Source organism: Engystomops pustulosus, chromosome 10, assembly GCF_040894005.1.
Source record: "Engystomops pustulosus chromosome 10, aEngPut4.maternal, whole genome shotgun sequence".
In the NCBI taxonomy this organism is placed as follows: domain Eukaryota; kingdom Metazoa; phylum Chordata; class Amphibia; order Anura; family Leptodactylidae; genus Engystomops; species Engystomops pustulosus.
This window is the reverse complement of record NC_092420.1, coordinates 36,863,105-36,877,968: the sequence shown is the minus strand read 5'-3', so window position 1 is coordinate 36,877,968 and position 14,864 is coordinate 36,863,105.

The following is a 14,864-nucleotide window of genomic DNA, read 5'->3' as shown; positions in this document are numbered from 1 at the left end:
CACCACTGCAATACCCCTATGTCCTATCAGGACCATGTAATGTAATGTAGGTACATGCAGGTGGGACGTATTCGCAAGCACTACCTCGCCATTGCATCGGCGAGGGTGTTGCACATTGTTGGACCTTGTGATTTCTAACAATGTGGAGATTGTCCAAAATGTCAGTGTCCGGGAACCCCTTGGGTACAGCGATCATAATATAATTATTTTCCTCTTAACCCCTTAACGCTCTGCGCCGTAGCTCTATGGCGCAGAGGTATAAGGGATGTAAAAAGAGGGCTCACGGGCTGAGTCCTCTTCATACAGAGGTGGGGGTTGTTGCATATTGCAGCAAACCCCCACCGCTAATAACCGCGGTCGGTGCTTGCGGCTATTAACCCTTTCAACGCCGCCGGCAAAGTCGCCCAAAATGCCCGATCTATCAAAATATAAAAACGGTTACGGGCGGCGGTGACCTCCGAGGCGGGAAATGGCGCCCAAATGTCCGAAATACGACTTTTACACCCCTCACACATCTCCGTGCGCCAAAGTATGAAAAAGTTATTAGCGTCAGAAGATGGCAAAAAAATTTTTTTTCATTTTTGTACACATTCGTTTAATTTTTGAAAATGTATTAAAACACAATAAAACCTATATAAATTTGGTATCACCGTGATCGCACCGAACCAAAGAATAAAGTAGGCATGTTATTTGGAGCGAAGAGTGAAAGTCGGAAAAACTGAGCCCACAAGAACGTGACGTGCGTTTTTTTTTTCAATTTTTCCACATTTGGAATTTTTTTTCAGCTTCGCAGTACACGGCATGTTAAAATAAATAACATTACGGGAAAGTAAAATTTGTTTCGCACAAAATAAGCCCTCACACAGGTCTGTACACGTAAAAATGAAAAAGTTATGGATTTTTGAAGTTGGAGAGCGAGAAATGAGCCGAAAAACCCTGCGTCCTTAAGGGGTTAAACTGTTAAAAAGCAGAAACAGGTGGGAAAATCGAAAACTTTGAAATTCAAGAAAGCTAATTTCCAGAAATTCAGGGCTGCACTACAGGATATAGACTGGGATTAGATACTGTCAAATGATGATACTAATGTTAAATGGGAGAAATTTAAATCTATCCTGTGTTTTTATACTTCTAAATTTATTCCAATAGGTATAGACGGGCTAGATTACAACCTGTATGGCTTACATCTATAGTTAAAAGGGCAATTAATGATAAATAGAGGGCATTCAAAAAATATAAATCTGACTCGTCACCTAAGGCTTTCAATACTTACAAAAAACTTACCAAAATAAAAAGGAAATCATATCAGCCAAAATACAAAATGAAAGACAGGTGGCTAAAGATAGCAAAACAAATCCCAAGAAATTTAAAGTATATCAATGCAAAAAAAATGGGTCAGAACAGGTTTGACCCCTTTATTCTGAAAATGGGGCATCGGTGACTGGAGACCAAGAGAAGGCGGAGATACATAATAGTTTTTTTTTAGCTCCGTTTATATGATAGAAGAAAGAACTTCTGACATGGGTGGTGCCAGTGCGGGTCGTGCACCCTGTAATATACTAGACCGGCTGAATGTAGACATGATCCAATCTAAACTCAATAAGATCAATGTGTACAAGGCTCCTGGACCAGATGGGTTACACCCCAGAGTTCTTAAAGAACTCAGTTCTGTTATTGCTGTACCGCTGTCTAAAATCTTCAGGGATTCCGTAATGTCTGGTGTGGTGCCAAGTGACTGCCGCAAGGCAAATGTGGTGCCAATATATAAAAAGGGCTCTAGAACTTTGCCAGGCAATTACAGGCCTGTAAGCTTAACTTCCATTGTGAGGAAAATATTGGAAGGGTTAGTAAAAGACTAAAAACTGGAGTATGTGACATCAAATAGTATAATAAGTGACAGCCAGCATGGGTTTACTAAGAATAGAAGTTGTCAAACTAACCTGATCTGCTTCTATGATGAGGTGAGCAGATGCCTGGATGGAGGAGCTGCTGTGGATATTGGGGCATATTTACTTACCCGGTCCATTCGCGATCCAGCGGCGTGTTCTCTGCGGTGGATTCGGGTCCCGCCGGGATTCACTAATGCAGTTACTCCACCGTCCACCAGATGCCGCTGCTGCGCTGAATTTCCCCGAGGCCGCTGGAATGCCCTGAAATTCACCGGCCTATACTTGGTGAAGATAAGTGCAATTTTCGCAACACATTTTTTAAAAAAAATGCGGCGGTTTTTCCGAATCCGCCGGGTTTTTGTTCAGCCACGACCCCCGATGCGCCACAATCCGATCGCGTGCGCCAAAATCCCGGGGCAATACAGGGAAAATCGGCGCAAATCGGAAATATTCGGGTAACACGTTGGGAAAGAGCGAATCGGGCCCTTAGTAAATGACCCCCATTGTGTTCTTGGACTTTGCAAAGGCATTTGACACTGTACCTCATAAACGCTTGATGGGTAAAATAAGGTTTATTGGTTTGGCAGAAATCATTTGCAATTGGATTGAAAACTGAGTTGTGGTCAATGATTTCTACTCTGAATGGTCACCAGTTATGAGTGGTGCACCTCAGGGTTCTGTGCTTGGCCCACTACTATTTAATATATTTATTAATGATATAGAGGTAGGAATTAATAGCACTGTGTCTATTTTTGCAGATGACACCAAGCTGTGTAGTGTAATACGGTCTATGGAGGATGTTCATAGGTTGCAGGGTGACTTGGACAAAATGAGTGTTTGGTCATCCACTTGGCAAAGGAGGTTCAATGTGGATAAATGTAAGGTTATGCACCTGGGGGCTAATAATACAAAGGCAAAATATGTCCTTGGGGGGAGTAAATCTGTGAGAGTCGTTTGAGAAGGACCTGGGGGTACTAGTAGATCATGAATTGAACAGCATGCAGCTGCCTCTGAAGCCAGTAGGATCTTGTCATGTATCAAAAGTGGTATGAACTCTCATGATAGGGATGTAATATTACCACTGTACAAGGCATTGATTCGGCCTCACCTGGAATATGCGGTCCAGTCCTGGGCACCAGTCCATAAAAAGGATGCCCTGGAGCTGGAGAGGGTTCAACATAGAGCCACAGAAATGATAAGGGGTATGGAGGGTCTTAGTTATGAGGAAAGATTAAGACAACTATATTTATTTAGTCTGGACAAGAGACGACTACGAGGGGACATGATTAATTTATATAAATATATGAATGGTCCATACAAAAAATATGGTGGTAAGTTCTTTCAGATTAAATCAAATCAAAAGACGAGGGGGCACTTTCTCTGTCTGGAGAAAACAAGGTTTAATCAGCAGAGGCGACAGGGCTTTTTTACTATGAGAACGGTCAATCTGTGGAATAGCCTTCCTCAGGCGCTGGTCACAGCAGGGACAGCAGAGAGCTTCAAGAAGGGTCTAGATTTTTACACCTAAATAACATTGATGGTTATGTTATATAGAATTGTTTCCCCTAAATCCCTTCCTCATGCAATCCCTTCCCTTCCTTGGTTGAACTTGATGGACAAGTGTCTTTTTTCAACCGTATAAACTATGATACTATGATATACATGAGACTAAGGGATCATGAGACTGTCTTCTTGTCACACATTATACTTCAAAGTAATAGAAACATTTTGACAATATCTTTTGTGCTTAGTTATGAAAAAAATGGAAATTTGGAAAGGATTTCTAAAAATTATTCATTTTCATAGTTTTAAATTTTCTGTTTTTCAGCACCCAACTTTATAACTAACATTTCCCAAATGTCTGCTTTATATCAGCATGGGTTTTTATGCATCCTCTTTTATAGGATCTTAGTTGGGGACAGGCAGGAGGTCAGGATGGGCAGCAAGGAATCAGAGTCGGAAACGGAGCAACAGGTCAGGGCAGGCAGAACAGGATCAGAGTCAAATACGGAACCAAGGTCACAACAGGAAATAACACAAAGAACGCAGGGCATCAGGGAACAGGCTTTTTCAATGCCACTAGGCACGAAAATCCGGCAGGGTGTGCGGGGAGAGGCTGGATTAAAAAGAATTCTGGGTAAGGCCAGCACCAATTAAAGGTGCGCTGGCCCTTTAAATCTTCTGAAGCTGGCACGCACTCACCCTAGAAGACGGGGATAAGCATGCGCAGCCAAGGGACAGGAAGCAGTAGCAAGGACAGGTGGGTAAGAACCACAGGGCGCAGGGGCACACCGAAGGGCACGGTGAGCCCGCGACCTGAGACATGGATCGGAGGAATACCCATGACAGTAACCCACCCTTTGGCCTCCCCCCTTCTTGGGCCGAAGGAATCTCTACAGGAGATTCTGGTCCAGGATATTGTCCTCGGGCTCCCAAGATCTCTCCTCAGGCCTGAATCCCTTCCAGTCTACCAAGAAGAACCGCTTACCTCTCACCAGCTTCATGTCTAGGATCTCCTTTACCTCAAAGACATTGTTGAAGTCAGGAGCAGGAGTTTGGAGCCAGGAATCCTTAATCAAACATACCTGGAGGACAAGCAGACTTTGTCACCTGGAAAGAAGATAGGAGGAGGTCTGCGTTTCTTATCCACTTGAAGCTTGGTTCAAGCAGAAGCCAGAAGCAAGGAAAGACGAGTCTGCTCCCAAATGGACTTCAGATCCTGTACCAACTCCTCCACTGCAGGAACGTTCGAGGAGACAGGTAGAGGAAGAGGACTTGGGTGCAAACCATAGTTGATGAAGAATGGAGCAGAGCCGGCAGATGCAGTATCCAGGGAGTTATAAGAAAACTCAGCCCATGGCAACACAAGCCACTACCTGGGACTGGAGTCTAAGTGGCACCCAGTTTTCACCAGAGCTCACCGCAAAGTGGGTTGGACTTGTTGCGGCGTGGTACCACCAGGTCTTACATAACGGGAATCACAAACAGGGCATCACATAACGGGCACTGAACTTTCCAGAAATAATTGCAATTTCCATCTGGGCATCCATTGCACATCATATTTGAAAACCACCTGAATGTTCAAAATGCTAATTTCACTAACATGTATTACACCATGCTAAATTTCCCAAGGGGTATGCTTTCAACAAATAGGTTAACTTTTTGGGTTTTCCTATGTTTTATACCACTAGAGCTCTCCAGATGCACCCTGACACATGTGAAGGATTTCTGTCAAATTTGGATTCTAAACATCCCTCTTTTCTTCTACTGTGCACCCATACAACATTTTTTCTGCACATGTGGGGTACTTTTAGGCTACATTCACACGACCGTATGATTTCTCCAGTCCCGTATTTACGGGCCGTATGAGCCCGTATATACGGACCGTTTTTCATCCGTATGTGCACGTATGTCACCCGTATCCGTACCGTGTCCGTATAAAATACGGTGGGCTGGCAAATTATGAAAAATGATGACAAAATTATGACAAAGGCTTGTCCAACCCCAAATTTGGTCACCTGACTGGCCCAGACTCCATTTTGCCATTTCTGAGAGCGAGGTTAGACTCCATTGCTTCTTTTGGCTGTGGTTTCTGGCGTTTTTAGCTCCAGCGATGTCATACAATCCCACTGATGATCTGCTCCTGAACTGGGCCCTAGTGACGATTCTCCGAAGGCGTTTGGCAATGCAGACGGAGAAGCGGAAGAGGACCCGGCGGTTTTGGATTCATCCCATTGTTGCTGAGCGGCCTAGGAGAGGTCACTTCAGCAACTTGTACACTGACCTGCGGCAGCATCCGGACAAGTTTTTCAGCTACGTTCGGATGACTGTCACCTCGTTTGACCGTCCTTTGGAGGACCTGCGATCGGGGCTTCGGTTACAGGATACCAACATGAGGCGGTCCGTCACACCAGAGGAACGGCTCATCGTGACACTGCGGTAAGTTTTTCATATGTACATACGTTTCATTATTTCAAGATGGACTGTGTGTTTAAATATTAAATGTATATTTTTTTTTTTTAAGGTTTCTTGCCACTGGGAACTCGTTTGCTTCACTGCATTATGAGTTTCTGCTGGGTGTTTCCACCATTTCAATGATCGTGCGAGCGACCTGCGAAGTGATATTGGAGCGATTGAAAGCTGCGGTGATGCCTGAGCCTACTGCTGAAGACTGGATCCGGATTTCGGGTGGTTTCCATGAATCTGCACAGTTTCCAAATTGCATTGGGGCGCTGGATGGGAAACACATCCGTGTAAAGAAGCCGGCTCACTCAGGGTCCCAATTCTTCAATTATAAACAATATTTTTCTGTGGTCTTGTTGGCTTTGGCTGACAGTGACTACAAGTTTATAATTGTGGACATTGGGGCCTATGGAAGTTCTGCGGATGCAGCGGTCTTCAGGGCTTCCAGAATGGGTGAACGGCTTTGCTCCAACCAGCTCGCCCTTCCAGAGCCAAGATGTCTACCTGGATCAATTGGACATCCTGCACCATTTGTGATCGTTGCTGATGAAGGCTTTGGACTTTCCTGTCATGTGTTGCGACCATTCCCTCGGCGTGGTTTGGATGAACGAAGGCGCATTTTCAATTACCGGCTCACTCGTGCGAGACGGTACGTGGAGTGTGTGGGATTCTAAGCAACAAGTGGCGGGTTCTACATAGCTCAATTCAGATGGACCCGGACAATATTAAGAAGGTAGTGCAAGCCTGCGTTATTCTTCACAATTTCGTTTGGATCCACGATGATGCTTCAGATGGTGAACTGGAGGGACAACATCCAATCTCCCTGGACAACACTCTCCAAGGACGACCCGGAGCGGCAGGACTGTTCGTTCGTGAGCAGTTTGCCTCCTACTTTGTTTCTTCAGAGGGTGCAGTTCCCTGGCAGTTGGATGCTATTAGTGGACGTTGAGGCTCTGGACTATTAGATCAGTTTTTTATTATTTTTCCTCTTTTTTGTTTTGGTAGTTAGTGTAGGGACTCGCAAGAGATGGGGCCCCTTGACGTGGGTTGTGAGCTTAAAACTTAATTGACCCATTTTTGATTTGTGCATTTTGTGCCACAAGTTAAAAATAAGTCAAAGGAGTTAACAAAGACCTCATCATTAAGTGATCATGTTTAAATAAATATATTTTTTTTAAATTGTGTATCGTGTTTTGTTGGATGTGGGGGTGGGGAGTGAGGGATTATTTCACTGTACACATGAGTGTATGCAGGCCATGTATCCTTGTAGCTTGATTGCTCAATGACACGGTCTGCACAGACCTTTGTGGTTGTGGCACAGTGCATTATATAAAAACTATTTCCCAAATAAACACAGTAGACTTTACTTTTTTTCATAACTTTTATGAAAATAAATTTCAAAACTATATACATAAAATAAACAAAAAAAAATTATAAGTCAAAGAATTCCCTGGACATTCCCCCCATTGAGGCCTGACTATGTGATGGCACTTCATACGATGTGGGGTACATCCGAGTGGGCCGTGGAGGGCTGGGTGGGATTAGAAAACAATGTGGCCATATGTAATCCGTAAAAAAACGGTACGGATACGGACAATTTCATACGGTCGTGTGAATGTAGCCTTACAGTCAGGAGCAGGGGCGTTGCTAGGTTCGTAGAAGATCCGGGGCACGGGCCCCAATGCATGTGTATCGCACTTTAAGTAATGCCCACTCCTGTAAATAACCCCCTCACATTTGGTTGTGCCAATAACAACTTCACTTCTGGTATATACAGCTACAGAAACCACAGGAGAAATCCCTTCTGGTTACATCCAGTGACTGCAGGTGACGTCTCCTCCATCCTCTCCATTAGGCATCACCACATGTTATGTTCCTCATTATCCCTACATCTTGGTTCCCTGACAGTGTTATTCTGCTGCTGTCCTTAACAATCTCCCCCAAATACTGTAGGGCCGGTTCACACGTATGTCTTGTGTTTCACTGGAAAACGTATGAAACCAAGGCCTGTCCTAGTGCAATGTGTGAATGCGCCCTAAGAGATGTGCCCCAAACAGTGCCCTAAACAGCCCCTCAGTAATGTCCCCCACACAGCTACCCCCCAGTAATGTCCCCCACACAGCCACCCAGAAATATCCCCCACACATCTACCCCCAGTAATTTCCCCCATACAGCCCCCCAGTAATGTTCCCATACGGCCCCCCAGTAATGCCCCCCATTAATGTCCCCCACACAGTCCCCCAGAGAGTAATGTGCCCACACAGACCTTCAGAAAGTAATGTGCCCACACAGCCCTCCCAGTAGGTCATGTGCCTACACGGCCCCCCAGTGTGTCATGTGCACACACAGCTAATCCAAGTAATTAATGTGCCCACTCAGCTCCCCATGTTCTCCCCCTTCCCTTAGCTGCTATTATGTTTCCTTCTCACCCCAGAGATGCAGCTGTGTGCATTACTTTCCCCTGCTGGTAATGTGATCATGACATCATGACAGGTCCTGCAGCCTCCAGGAGTATTATTCTAATTTCTCCCGGAGGCTAGCACCTGCAGGGGAAAGAATTGCACATGTTGCACATGTAATGCACAGAGGGGAGGATGTCCGGGCAGCGGGAGATATATCATGCTTACCCAGGGAGATCCAGGGCTGTGGCCAAAAGATCCGGGGCTCTTCACCTAGCGATGCCCATGCTCAGGAGGAATTTTTTTACACATTTTTTTTACAAAAATAAGAGGTCAAAGTGACCTTTTTTTGACCTTTTTCCTTTTTAGGGCCTAATTAAATCAAAAACCTTTATGGGCAAATACACATATTACATCTTGCTAAATTCTCCAAGTGGTGTACTTTCCTAAATGGTGTTGGGGTTCTCCACTGTTTTGGTACCATGAGGGCTCTACAAATGCATACTGACACATGTAAAGGAAGTCTGTAAAATTTGGCTTCTAAACCGCCAATGTCCCTCTTTCACCCTTTTTTGGGAAAATTTTAATCTTTTTCCTTTTAGGGGCCTAATCAAACACCTGTAAGGGCAATGTCATGGCCATGGGTACCCCTGCGACTAATATCCCGAGTCGAAGGCGCACCTGTGTGCCTTACTGTGTCCCCGGAGCCTGCCTGTTAACTTACCTCTCCCGGCTTCAGCGGCGGCCTCTTCGCTCCCCGCGGTCTGGCGCGCGCGTTCCCGTCTCCTAGGGTACGCACGCTGGCTCTGTAAGATTTAAAGGGCCAGCACGCCGATAATTGGTGCTGGCTAGTCATCTGCCAAGATAAATTCCTGCCCCCTCCTGTGTCCCCTGCCAGATCTTTGTGCCTCATAGCCTTAGAGAAAGCTTTCCTGATGCCCTGTGAGATATTTCCCGTTGTGACCTCAATTCCGTTCCTGACCTCGCTCCTGTGCTGCCCATCCTGACCTTCTGCTACATCCCCAACTTCGACTCCGTGCTGCCTGTCCTGACCTACCGCTATGTCCCAATTCCGATACTGTGCTGCCTGTCTCGACCTCCTGCCAGTTCCCGACCACGAGTTTGCCTGGCGATTCTGTACTATGCCTTGGCTGCCACCCCAGATAAAGCCGTGCCTGTAGAACGACCTGGTGGTACCACGATGCGGCAAGTTTAACCTGCTTTGCGTCGGGCTCTGGTGATAACAGGTACCACTTAGACTCCGGTCGACAGGCAAATACACATATTAAAACCTTGCTAAACTCTCCTTGACACAAGGATATTGGGAGGGGGCTGTAGGGGTCCCGATGATAAAATCTGCTTATATGCTGACGATCTGGCTCTCTTTTTGCGAGACTCTCCTGCATCAATACCGGTATCAATCAATGTAGTTGAGGAATTTGGTAAATTCTCAGGTTTGAAAATAAACTGGGTAAAATCTATTATGCTGGCTTTAGACCCACTAGTAGAAAGTTGGGCGACTGACAATGTTACATTATCTTGTGTTGAGAATTTTCGATACCTGGGTGTGGAAGTCTCAAGTAAGTTAGAAGAATGTTATAGTCTTAATCTTGCTCCCTTAGTTGGAACATTGAGGAAAAGAATTGGAGGCTGCAATAAACTTCCACTCTCCAGAGCAGATAAGATCGGGCTTATTAAAATGGTCATCTTACCAAAGGTATTATATTTTTTGTCAGCGTCATCAATTTGAGTCAAAGAATCTTACTTTGAATTGATTGAAGCAATACTGAATAGTCTGATTTAGGTCAGAAAGAGAGTCAGGGTGAAGATAGACTTTCTCTATAGGCCTTGTAGGCAAAGGGGGACTGGGTCTACCCTTTTTTCGGGGGTACTACCTAGCTGCGCTGATTGGACGGGCTCTCTTTTGGAAGGAGAGACATATCATAAATGGTCCCTAGGTAGTGCCTTGAAAAGATCCTGGATAGCGTTCAAAAAGATATAAGGAGTGTATGTTTTTTTTTTAATTATACCCCTCTTTGGTTTAACACAAATCTGATTGGAGTAATGGGGTTACCTGATAGGAATTTTTGGTGTGGATTAGGTATTAGGTATATGTCACAAATTATGATATAGGGACAATTCATATACCTCCTTTCGATGCAAAGGATATATGGTTTAAAAACTGAAGATCTGCTTAGGTATTTTCAATTAAAAATACCTAAGTGGGCGCGGCCCAGTGGCTTAGTGTTTAGCAATACAACCTTGCAGTGCTGGGGACCTGGGTTCAAGTCCCAGGGTCAACATCTGCAAAGAGTTTGTATGTTCTTTCTGTGTTTGCGTTGGTTTCCTCTGGTTTCCTCCCACACTCCAAAAACATATTGGTAGGTTGATTAGATTGTGAGCCCCATGGGGACAGGGACCGAAACTTTGTGCAGCTCTGCGTAATCTGTTTGTGCTATATAAATAAAACAATTATTATTATTATTAAAACACGCAGTGAAACATAATGCACATTGGATAAAAATTAAGTGAAGGAAGATGGAAGGCAATTCACAGAAACACAAAAAAATGTGTTTCTGCCACTAAACTGGAACCATAGGTTAATTTATTTTAATCTTGTACTAGGTATACTACACTCCAATGGCATGGTGTAAAATGAAACTGAAGGTAGAATCTAGGTGTTGGAAATACCAATCGATGGAAGCAGATTTTTTACATGTGTCCGACCATATCAGACTTTTAGAAGGATAGATGATACACTTAAAATTGATCTTCCTCTAGTAATATCTACAGCAATTTTTGGTCTGTTGGAAGACCCAAGAATGGCTAATTTATATGGCAACCTAATTATAAGATCATGTGGCAATGATAATTAAAGTCCGAATTATAGGGCTCTAAAGTTCCTCCGAAAGCAGAGAGTTGGTGGAGACTATCCTGCAGATCAAAGAATATGAATATTATTGATATAAAATGACACAAAAGGAACAAAAATGGAATAGGATCTGGTCTTCAAGTCAGTAAAAAATATATATATATATTTCTTCTCCACTGTCAGCGGACATGATAAGGAGGTTAGAAGTGCAAGATTAGGTGAGCGTAGGCGTATTAGATTACCTCTATTGAGGAATAGGTGTAAGAAATAAGGCGGCTGAATTTATGAAATTGAATGTTTAAAGCTTTAGTAAGATCGGGGGAACTACAATGTTAAAAATCATGTTAATTTTTTTTTTTTCTAATATGCTCACTTCTGGCTTTACCTCTGTATGAAATTATGAGATTATGAAATTTTTGTATAATGCCGATATAAATAAATTTTTGGATTCCAGGAAAAAAAAAATACAGGAGGAGGAGAAGAAAAGAAAAAAAACTCTCCAAGGGGTGTACTTTACAAAATGGTGTCTCTTGTTCTGGCTTTTGGTACCACTAGGGCTCTCTAAAAGCATCCTGACACATGAAAACTTTTTCAGCCATATTTGTCCTCCAAAAACGAAACAATGCTCTTTCCCTTCCAGTTGCCCCCCCTGTGCCCGTACAGCAGGGTACAGTGACAACATGGGTATTGGGATACTCAGGAGGAATTGCACTAATCATTGTAAAATGCATTTTCCTTTTTAACCCATTGTGAAGGTGCAAATTTTAGTGTTCAATAATATATTGTAAGATAAAATTACATTTCTGTAATTTCACTTTCATTTAATTTTCACCCTCATGAAACGCTCATAGGCTTAACAAACTTTCCAAAGGGTGTTTTGAATATTTTGAGGGGTGCAGTTTCAAAATGGTGTCATTTGTGGGGGGTTTCTGTCATGTGGGCCTTATAAAGTCACTTCTAACTAAATTGGCCCTCCAAAAGTAGGTTTTGATGATTTTCGTGAAAATCTGAAAAATTGCATGTAAAGTTATAAGCCTCCTAACATCCTAAAAACAGGAAAGGATTTTTGAAAAATGATGCCAAGTTAAAGAAGACAGTTAGAAAATGTTACTTATCAAGTTATTTTAGTGATATGACCAACTTTCCAAAAAGTAGAAAATGTTTAATTTTGGAAAACAGTTTTTTTTCCTGAATTTTTGCCAAATTTCTGTTTATGTCATAAATAAATACTAAACATATTGCTTAAATTTCTCAACCAACATGAAGTACAATGTGTCACTAAAAAACAATCTCAAAATCAACTGGATATGTTAAAGCGTTCTAAAGTTATAACCGCTTAAATTGACATGTCAGGTTTTTAAAAAAAAAGGGCCGTGTCAGGAAGGTGCAAAAGAGCCAAGTCATTAAGGGGTTAAAGGGGCTTTCCAATGAAACACAGTTCTCAAAATGTAATCCCCTAGTGATATTTATACAAGAAAGAGAATTTTAACCCCTTACTTTTTTTGTCAGTTTTATTGCTGTTTTTGGTCTTATCACTCCCTAGACAAAGTAAGAAAAGTAAGAATCCAGAGTGTGGGTGGGGACTTTCTAAGCAGACACATCATGATTCATCTGTGCTATGAGATGCTGTGTGCTGACAATGTGTGCTGAAGAGTATTGTAAGCATTTTGTGACAGGGTGGTGGTGTGAACTTTCTTTTAAGGCCCTGTTTTTCTAGAACCAGTTAAGGATATCTGGGTAGCCATCCAGACCTCAGTTCCTTAGAACAGGCCATGGCCCTGGCAGTTGGAATTGATCGTAGGCTTTGGAACAGATGATAAGCGAGAGTAGATCTTGATTGTTGCCGTGTGTCATCTTCTCTTTCTTCTAAGAAATATATCCTTCCTCCTTATACCTCTGAACAAGAACCTATGCTAAGGCCAGGACCAGGAGAGAACACTGCTTCAAGAATTCCCTGCTTCTGTATTGCACTAAACTGGGCCACTATCTACAGAACTGCCCACTTCATTGAAAAAACTTCAGTGATAATTGGGGGAGTCAGCTATCTTCTGAAACAAAATACGGGGCTCCCACTAACTTTATTGATTTTACATTTGTTTTAGAAATGGGCCTGTATTGAGTGGAGATGGACCCTCCTTACCTGATTACTGGAGAGGTTTTTACTCCATTGAGGTGGGGGTGGATTCATTTCAAAGGTATACCTGCAGGTAGGGTGTTTGTGGTGTTTTTTGTCATGCACAATTTGTCATCTGACATTATTTTGTTTAAATATGCATAATCCAGCCTTAGACATTCATCTCCGGAATGAGAATGTGATTTTGTTGTAAGATATCCCCTCAGTGTATACAAAGGACATAGTAGAACTGGAACGGGTGCAGAGGAGAGCAACCAAGATCATTAGGGGAACTTAAATACAATGACAGATTACAAAATTTGGGGTTATTCAGTTTAGAAAAAAGACAGCTGATGGGAGACCTCTTTACAATGTACCAATACCTGAAAGGGCAGTACAAGGATCTCTCCAAAGATCTTTTTTATATATAAATTCCTTTTTATATGTAGGCCTGTGGCCAGGACAAGGGAGTATCCTCTACGCTTAGAGGAGAGGCGGTTCTACCAGCCCCATAGATGAGGATTCTAGAGCAATGAGGCTCTGCGGCAGGAGGTTGTTATGGCAGACTCTTTGTACATGTTCAAGAGAGGCCTGGATGCCTTTCTGGAGAGCAAAAAAAAAAAAAAAAAGCATGGGTTATGGGGGGAAAAAAATTTGGTCCAGAGACTGATTGGACCGGTCCCCTGACATCCAGACTAGCAGGGGAGGAAGTTATCTGTCCGTAACTCCTAGCTCAACTATCTAAAACCCAGAATGAAGGCATAAGGAAATCAATTAAGACCGTCAGGAGAGAAATAAGGCAGTTCAGGAAGTGCAGGACAGAATTCAAACTACTGTATATACTCGAGTATAAGCAGACTTTTTCCAGCACAAAAAAAATGTGCTAAAAAACCCTAACTCAGCTTATACTTTAATCAATGAAAAAAAAAATCTCTGTACACATCTTTCTGACGCCCTCCGCAGGTCTTCTGTCTTCAGCCGAAGATGGAGCTGAAGAGAGAGACTTGAGTTTTTTGTTAGGCTGGGCAGGGGACAGCTGGCTATATACGGGGTGGGGGGATTCACTGGCTATATACGGGGGAGTGCAGGCACTGGCTGTATACTGAGGGGCAGGCACTGGCTGGCTATATACAAGGGGCAGGCACTGGCTATATACTTGGGGGGCAGGCACTGGCTGGCTATATACTTGGGGGGCAGGCACTGGCTGGCTATATACAAGGGGCAGGCACTGGCTCGCTATATACAAAGGGGGCTGCTGGCTATTTACTAGGGGGCATGTGCTAGCTTGTTATTTACTGGTGAGACTGTGACCAATGCATTTCCCACCCTCGGCTTGTACTCGAGTCAATAGGTTTTCACAGTTTTTTGTTTGAAAATTAGGCACCTCGGCATATACTCGGGTCGGCTTATACTCGAGTAATATATATATATATCTATATATATCTACAAAATCACAGTCAACAGCTCATCTTTTTTATGGGTAGAGGATGGTGCTGAAGCCATGTTACACTTAGTGAATTTGATCTAGACATACAATCAATACACCCACTTGGAGGACGTATTTTAGGGTTGTCAAGGCTTTTATGTACAACAAATTCTATGAATTTTTAAAATATTATGTATAAGAACAT